This window comes from Uloborus diversus, chromosome 10, assembly GCF_026930045.1.
Source record: "Uloborus diversus isolate 005 chromosome 10, Udiv.v.3.1, whole genome shotgun sequence".
Taxonomy (NCBI): domain Eukaryota; kingdom Metazoa; phylum Arthropoda; class Arachnida; order Araneae; family Uloboridae; genus Uloborus; species Uloborus diversus.
This window is the reverse complement of record NC_072740.1, coordinates 120,195,723-120,205,274: the sequence shown is the minus strand read 5'-3', so window position 1 is coordinate 120,205,274 and position 9,552 is coordinate 120,195,723.

The window sequence follows — 9,552 nt, the reverse complement described above, 5'->3', positions numbered from 1 at the left end:
AATATTTAAGAGATAATTACTTAAATTATTTCAGATTCCTTTTTTATTTAATCACAATATTTCCTTCAAAACATTTAATTAAAATCTTTTTTGTAAATATAATAAATTATGAATATTCATTATAGACTACTTGGTACCACAGATAAAAATGAATGCCGTAAACTTTTTTTAAACTCGAAAATAACCCATAAAGTCCATTTGGATGGATTTTTTTCGTGGGATACCCGAGGTGTTCAGTTTCAGACGATGCGAATTTTACATTAAAACTAACGTAACGTTACGTAAAACAAATTTTACTATCCTCAGTATCATATTTCTTTTCTTTGGCTCTATTAACGTACCTTGATCAAAATCACTTCATTCAACTTCTTTTTCTATCTCTCTCACTGCGTAGGTTAAAATATATTCAAAATCAGAAATTGGAAAAAATTAATCCCCAACAAAAACACTTGTCTACAACATTAATTTTTCATGCTGTTGTCTACTTTGTTGAGCAATAACATCAGTGACACACTCTATTTGATTTAAAATGTCCTTTACTGACAGCAACATGAAGGCCTCTAAATGTTTTGGGAAATGCATCATCTTTTGATGTATATTAAAGTAGAAAATCTCCGTTCACAGGATACTTGTGTCACAGCCATAGATAGTAAATATTTGTACGCTTGACCAAGAACAGAATAAGCTCCGCTTAACATATTACATCTATCTTTTTTTTTCACATTTAAATTGTCAACATTTTTATTCTTCCAAATCCTAATTTTAAAAAATAACAAAAAATGAACTGCTATCTTTGAAAAGTACATCAACAATCCTAGTTAATTACCTCCCTTCAAAAATCAGTTATTCTTGGAAAACAAAAACATAAAAACTACCCTTTTTCCCATGTTCTTTAAGTTTAAAAATTACTGGCTAACATTGCTACATTATTTAGCTTTCAAATTATCCGTAATATCGATTTTCTGTTACACCAATTTTTGATGTTTTTGAGAGCAATTTGTCCATCCCCTCATCCTCTAGAGGCATGCAATTAACCAAAAACGTTTGGGAAGGCTTTATACCATTTAAACCTTTGTGTATTTGAACTTTACTAAACAAAAACAAATTAATTTGAAGTAATCGTTATTTCAAGTTCATAATATTTAAAGTGCTGAAAATAACAAAATTTTAGCAAACAGTGATGATTAAAAATAGTAAACTTACCACGAAACAGCTCTTGTCCTTTTTGATTCAAAACAGATGTAATTCTACGCTGCATGACAAATAGTTCGTTATTTTTCTCTGAGATGAAATTGCAAAGAGAGAGATTACCTAATTGGTTGAAAAAGACGTGGGTCCGTCTATTACACACAAAGTGGCGGAAAACTTAACAATAGACACGAAGGAAAGAGAAAAAAAAAAGCTTTCTTAGCAGGCGTTTTACATGTTACCAGCCGGTATGCATCCTATTCTTCGGATGGAGAAGTTCTCTTATAAAGGAAATCTCTCCCAGATAGCTTTAAATGGCCGTAAAAAACATCTCCACCCCCAATATACCACTTCTTATAACAGAATTCCAGGTTATTATTTACTTTGGTCAAAGTTTGTCACGAAGGACCACGCCACAAAGTCATTATTTCCTCCCTTCGCAACAAGATACGGCAGTTGTTGGGCAAGAAAAGAGTGACCATTGAAGAGGAAAACCATCTATCAACATCCTCTTCCCCCAATTGCAGTTCTGACTGACTCTAGAAACATGAGAACGGCCCAGGGTCTTAGAACCACCGGCCCAGCTAAAATATATATATTTTTTCGAAATAAAATTGAGGAAAACAGTACGTACACGTTGAGGAAAAGAAAACAACCCAATTTAGGTGCGGCCCATGTGGAATTTCCACATCTCCCACATGGCCAGTCCGCCCCTGTGCACACTACAAAAATGAACATGAACAATGTTTTAATCTAACTTATTTGAATAATTTGTCACCCATTTAGTGAAATAACTTCTTTCTTTGCCAATTTAATAACGAATTTAATATATATATATATATATATATATATATATATATGTATAGGAAACCTTTTTTTAAAACTGAAACTAACTGTTTTTTAGACTGAAACTTTTCAGAAGTTTCCCTCACCATTCCAGAAAATTAGTCCACTGTTCAAAAAATTAAAAATCCTTTGGTTTTTTTGCAAAAAGGCAAGAAAGTTTTCAGATAAAAGATAAATCTGGTCGTTAAGAGAGGTTCTTCTGGTCTCTCTTAGAGGACTTTTAACTGGTTCTGTCATTTAGAGAGCTGAATTACCATCCTCTCTGGTTTGACAAATTAATATTTTTTACATACAAGGTGCTCCGTTTTAACCTGCAAGACCTTTATTTTTGCAACCGTTAGTCCTAGATGTATACTTCCAATTGCAAAAATTTTCAAAATCAGATGCAGTGTTGAGATATTGACAGTTTGAAGTAACAATAAAAATAAGTCAAAAAATACAAAATTTAACTTTTTATACGGGCCCTAGGTCCTCTAACTAATATTTAGAGAAATAATCTACATTGAAAACTATTACTGACACAAAAAACTTGACATTTGTGCGACCAAAACTTATGGGAATATTCCATTTCAAAATTTTAAGGGACCATGCGGAAGGTTAGATTGGAACTTAATCACCCTTTCAGAAAAATGACAAGTTGTCAAAGTAGAAAATCAAAGTATTTATCTTTTTTTATTGCTATTCAAAAATAAATACTAATATTATGCCGTGATACGCAAAAACACACTACAAAACCTGAGCAATTTGAAAAAGCACATTCTATACACACATATGATTTTAAACACTTGTTAACTGCTATATTTCCCCCTAAAAGATATTATTGACGGCTAGTAAAAAGTGGTGTAAGTCACAAAACGCTGCGTTTCATACTAATTTCAAACTTTTTGTGTTGGAATTATTTTTCAATGGAAATTATTTCCCTAAATATAAGCTAGGGGACCTGGGGCTCGTATAAAAAGTTAAATTTTATATTTTTTGAAGCAGCAGAAAGCAAGCAGAGTTGTCTTTTAAATGATCTTTGTATGCCAATGATGTATGTTAATTTCTTCCAATGTAGTTTTATAATTTCTTAGGATGACAAATGAACAGGATGTTAGGATGGAAAATGAACAAATTTGTCATTCATAGTAATTGTTCGTTTTTAAAAACTGAAATGAGTTATTTTAATTAGTGAGAGAAGTTTGTTTTAATGTTCTGTTGTTTTATTTCATTTAACTCCACTCAACACTGATGAACTTTTTTCTTTTAAGGATTTTTGTACGTGTACTTGAGACGCAATGATTGTTGTTGATCATTTCAAAGAAAAGGTGGCCCTTGCGTCCAACTACAGCTGACTATAAAGATTCTAGTCTTTTTCAACCAGATGGGACACTATGATGCAGCACTCTTGGTTACATTTCTTCTCCTAAACCTATACCTACCGGTGAGTAGAACCCAATAATCCCAAACTATATGGCAATTGCAATACAAGCTTATTAATATTAAGTTTTTTCTTCTTTATTCTAAAATCTTCTAAAGACATTTATTCTACTCTAAAAATCTACTTTCTGCTCTTGAGGGATCTTAAGCTCCATTCAAATTTGCACAAATATGCAGAGAAAACAATTCAGTGTATGTGTTGTCCCTCATGCATGTTTGTTCCACTTCCTTACACACTAATGTGGACATGGGTGGATTTAAGAGGGACACAAGGGGCAATGCCCCCCCCCCCCCCCCCAATTTTGGGAGTACTTTAAATAGTAACAAAACATCTTCCAAAATCTTAAAATAAAAAATCATGATTTTCTTTCTTTTATTCACTTTTGAATAATTCAGAAGTGAAGAGAATAATGAATGACCCTTTTCTAATGGTAGGGGGGAAAACACTGTAGGGTAATTCCATGTAAATGTCAATCTGGACATGATTTTTTTATCTACCAATGCTGTACCGTTTCCACCTCTTGTGTAAAGATAACAAGAGAACACATGGTCTTTTAGAGATGTTTAATGCAATCAATATTTACAACTATATTACAAATTACAGATTATTTAATGTTACAAAGATATTTTGAACTACGAGAGCCATAGTCCGTGACTAACAGCTCTCTGCTCTCCGAGTGTCTCCCCTTTTTGACCTATTTATTTTCTTTTATGTACGGGGATTCATTCGGCGGGGAATGCACCCCTGTTTACAACAGTCAGACGATGTTGACAAAATGCGTAAAGATATTTTCCTTCTGCTGTCTGAGGTTTCAACTGCGTTGACTCGGTGGTTGAAAAATGTTCCCTATAGTGTCACAGACATATCACACCAAACGGAGAAAGTTTATGTTCACAGCAAATGTCCAGCTCCGGATAAAATTCAGCTATTTTGAAGATCTCATTTCGAACATTTCTCAGAAAAGGGGAGCAAAAGCCGTATTTACGTGTGGTCCTATACTTATCCAGCTCCCATTCTGGTGACAGATATAAAACACCAGCGTAACATGTTCTTCTCACGATGAGTGTGGTCTGGGAAAGAATTTCTAGATCGACCCCACACATTGAATCGAAATAGTAAATAACTGGAGGAATTGCATCGGTATAATGCATATATTGTGTGAAACAATCATTTTAAAGATAATTTATCAAATGTATTTATCAAAATTATTTGTTAGAAAAATTGCAGGATTTGTTCCTAAAAGATGAAGAGAACCTCAAAAAAATAATTTTCATTTCAAGTGGTTGAAAACCTTGAAAGTTTAAAAAAGATTGTAAATGTTGGATTTTAAAATTTATAACAAATAGAAGGTGGGGGGAGCCGGCCAAATTCGGCTCTTTGCTACATATTGCATCAAAATTGTAAAAATCATGATTCTCACTTGTCTTGCTTGAGATAAATTTTTGTGAGTAAGTAAGTAGATCTTGCTATTTACTCAATTCCAAGTTTTGTATTTTGAAAATTCTTTTGTTATTGCTTGCTTTTACTGTACTTCCTTTGTATACTGTCACTCTGTTAAGCATGAAAACAATTAGAAAAATAAAAAAGCATAACCTCTATTCTTCTTTGATGTCTACACAACTTGTAATTTAAAAAAAGCTGTAATGTAAAATCTATAGTTTTTTTTTTTTTTAACTTAAAATAGGTGTTCCTTGAAAATTTCTTAAACTTTATTTTCTATCAAGCGTTTTAACCATGGTCAAAATGACCTGTATGTTATTATCTTATTACCTATTTACTACATATCTACACAATTTCTTCTAAACAATTTTATGCATTTTTTTAAACTGCTGATTATTTTGCCTTAAATTCAATGGTGTGTTTGCCGATAGGGGGGGGGGGGTGATCTAAAACTATCTACCAAAAGCCATTGGGCACAAGTGACGATGCATTATCTATTCTCCTCCCTTGCTTTTCCTTTTTGTCATTCTCATCGATTTGTCAAATAAAAACCAATTTTTATTTTAATCAATCTTAATTTGCAAAAAAGTAGAAATTTTATAAAAAGTTGCTGTTTGCGTATTTTTTGCCTCAAAGGACTAAGAGGCTTCAAAAGGCAGAACTCGATACCTACTTTTCAAAATTTTCCTCTGAACCCCCAAAAGACATGGATGTTCTCGACCTCACTTGAAGGGAGTCCTTGTATCACTCTCCTGACACTCCTTTCCCTCCCCAAAAACTTAAATACTTAAATTCAAAAAAGACATGGGAGCATTAAAAACCGGGGGGGGGGGGGGACGAGTATATACAGTGGACTTCCGCTGCAACGCGATTCGACTTACACGAAATGGCTTTAACAAGAATTTTAGAGTTAACTCAAATTCCTCCCCCAAAACATGGTAATTTTTGGAAGGAATCGGAGAGGCTTAGGAATCCCCTCTCCGTTATTGGCTGCTAAATATGGGTTTCGTGAATGGACTTTCTCTTAAGCATCACAAAAAGATGAAGGGCCTAACACTGTACTATTCCAAACATCTCTTTACTAGTATAAACAAAATGTAACTCTGCATTTTTCATTTATTTTTTTTCATTCTAAATATGAAGTTGATGAAACATGATTTTACCTAAGCTTGCTGTTTACCTCAAGTTTGTGTAAATGGAGAGAAAAAGAAATTTTCTGAAATTTTCAAAAAAAGGATATGCTTGAACAACTAAAAAATGCATCAAATACAATAACTGTATGTACTGTACAGTAGTATTATGGTGCTGCATTTTATTTTTCATACCATTCTGTTTCATTTTATGCCTCTCTCTTCCAGGTTTTGTGCATTGTAACAGTATATGTTGAATGACACAACTTTTTTTTGTTTGAAAAACAGTAAAAATTCAGCTTTTTATATAAAAAACTGTGTATGAAGTGAAGAGATAGCTTAAAGCAGTTTTAGCAGTATTTGTTACTGTCTAAAATAATTGGGTATGTTCATAGAAAAAATCGTATCGGCCAATCCAAGAACCGGCCGAACTTTGGGATTTGGTTGTAACATAAATACTCTGGTGGACAATTGCTAAGGACGGATTCCAATGGGCTATGTAGTGCGTAAAAAAGTAAGTGTAATTCGATGCCAAGTGAAATAAACTAATGCCAGAACTCTAGAACATTGCAGTGACGATAATTTATTGTGCTCTGAAATCAAGAAGGCGTTGAAAAGTGTTCAAAGGACAAACCGCTAAATGCGTAAAAATAAATAAATTTAATTACCGCCCTCAGTCATTCCTTCGTAAGATGTCAATATGGGATATGGCTACCATGGAGAGCGATGCAAGCTTCCACATGTCAAGTAATGCTTTACATACCATTATCCAGCAGCTGTTGGGGTAGTTTATCCCGTTCTTCTGTCAGTCACGAATAAGGGTGTCCTTGCTTATTGGAGGGCGTTGTCAACCAGCAAGACTGCTCCCCAAAGCATCCAAAACATTTTCAATATGATTCAGATCTATAGAACACGCTGGCTGTCCGATGGGTTAATATTTTGAGTGAACTAGACACTCCAGGGTGGCGATTGATAATGACATGTTACGTTGCCATCCATGAAAACAAATTTGTCGCCCACAGAACACACGAACATGAGGCAGTAGAACATAATTAATGTATCACTAGCCATCATAGTTTTGTTTGGAAGCACACAAGCGGCGTGCGGCCATTGATCATAATCCTACCCATACCATGACACAACTTGTAGGATACTAGTCCTTTTCCTTTATGTTTGCCGGCTTGTATGCTGTACCATTCTCATGCCTGGTTAGTTGTCGCCCAGAATTTGACGACAGACTGAACCTGCTTTCATCTAAGAATAGTATACAAACCCAGTCTACTTTTCTCCAAATGCGATGCTGAAGACATTAGAAATGAGCAAAAACACTGACTTGTAGACAATGGATTGCACAAAACAAGTGGACGGGCGTATAGTCTTACGGCATTCAACCATCTGGCTACAGTTTTTCGGGATATTTGCTTGCTAGTAGCAGCAGAAAACTGCTTTGCTACCTCAGTAGCTGTGTTACGTTGGTTCCTTTTCGTTGCTAGCACTAAGTATCAGTCTTCTGCTGAAGTCGTATTGCTTACATGACCTCCCTCGTGACATTTGCTACACATTCCATTTGTTTGAAATGATTTCCAAACTCTAGAAACAACCTGGAACTGACGTCAAACTCCCTAGCAACATTTAAATTTTTCTGCCCTTTTTCCATGTTGCCAACCACACGGTCATCCATAAAATCATCTAAGGGATGTTAAGAAAACATACTGAAAAATGTAAGTTCGTCAATTGATTCTTTACCGTCAGACTTTGCTTTTAAACAACAATGGTCATCCCGTGCCTAATCCTTAACATCGCTTATCAGCACTTTCACGTGACCAGCAATGTCGTGAGTCTAAAATTTACATACTAACAACACATCTTACTGTGTTCCGAACTTATGCTAATTTCCATATTTCCTTGCCTTCCATTTTGTGATTGCTAACGCTGCTATTGCCATCCGTCCTTAGCAATTGTCCACTAATGTAGAATAGGTGGGGTCCGATTCGCATCAGAATCCTCTGCGAGATTCTGGGCCCTAGGCCATATGATTTACTGCCCTATTGTCCATGCCACTCTCTTCTTGTCAATTGTTTCGTGTACTGATCAGGGTCTTCTGATGAGTAAACAAGGGGAGTTTAAAGCCTTTATGAGCAATCATTTGGCATTGTTTTGGAAAGGTTGTATTTCTCTGTCATACCAGTAAAAAAGAAGAAAAAAAAGAAACATGTGCCACTGTCACCGCCATTCCTTCCATAAAATGGTATTTTTTCTTTGAGTTGATTGTGTTCCCTGACAAATTAACTAGACACTTAAGCAGAGAATTTTCAACCAATAAGTTGATTTTTGAAAGCCCGCTCTGTTTCATTGTATTCGAAAAACTGAATATGATTTGTTACTGTTGCAATTTAACTCAAATATCGTTGCCATCAGTACCATTGAGCAAAGGAAAAATTTAAAGAAGATAAATATATATTTTACAGGAAAAGAATGTTTCTGAAGTATTTTTTTAATATTTTTTAAAATAATTATTCCTTTCTGCTTTCTCATGTTGTATTCATGAGGTTGAAGAAGATTATAATTATTATCCACGTATGTTCAGGGGTGTCCACAGAAATTTTGGGGCTTGTCACAAATGACTTTTCCGGGCCCCTCCATATTGTTTACCCCTATATTTCACCCCTAGTTTTAAAAACAATGGGCCACCTTCAGGCTCGGACCTGGGCCAACAAATGTCCCCCCCCCCCCCCCCCCCCCCCCCCCGTGTTTGTTCAGAAGGTCCAGCGGACATATGATCCGGCATATATAAGTTCTTTGGATAGAAGGTCCCGATTTTGTACAGCTAGGACATGAGGTCAAGTTGTCGTCTGAACAGTCCGGGCATAAAGTCCGGATTTTGAAGTTAGAACTTCGTCTCCAAACAATTTTGTCAAATATTAAATTGATTTAGTGATTCCACAAGCAATATCTCCCAAAATGTGTGCCTGCCCAGAAAGCCATATTTCATCTACAGGTGCGGCGTGGGAAATTGCAGTAGCAGAGGTGCCTCCCCCCCCCCTTTAAAAGAAAGGACGCATACCCACTAAACATTGCAAAGGCTCTCCGCCCAAAAGCAAGAACCCCCCAAAAAGAGAAAAATACCCTTCAAAACCCCCCTAAAAATTTCAATAAACCACTCTGCACCCCCCCCCCCCCCAATTGGGCACCCCAGGCAAGAGCATAGCAAGTAACTATTATTTACGAGGTTTTAAATAATTATACATTTTTGGTGGTCCAGTTTTTGACATTCTGCTCGCCCCATTCTCCCCTCAGAAGGTTGAGTACAAGATTTTTTCAAAAATATTCCATATTATTAAGGAGAAGGAACTAACGCTCGTTGAGAAAACAAAGTAATTTTAATAGGAAAAAAATATAGAATGAAAAATCTTAATTTCTTTTAAAAAGAACCTTAAAATTAATTTTTTTGATAGTTTCAGATTATTGCTCAGTTAATCACATCCCACACCTCATATTTCGTTCATCCCCACCTCTCCTTTTTTTTTT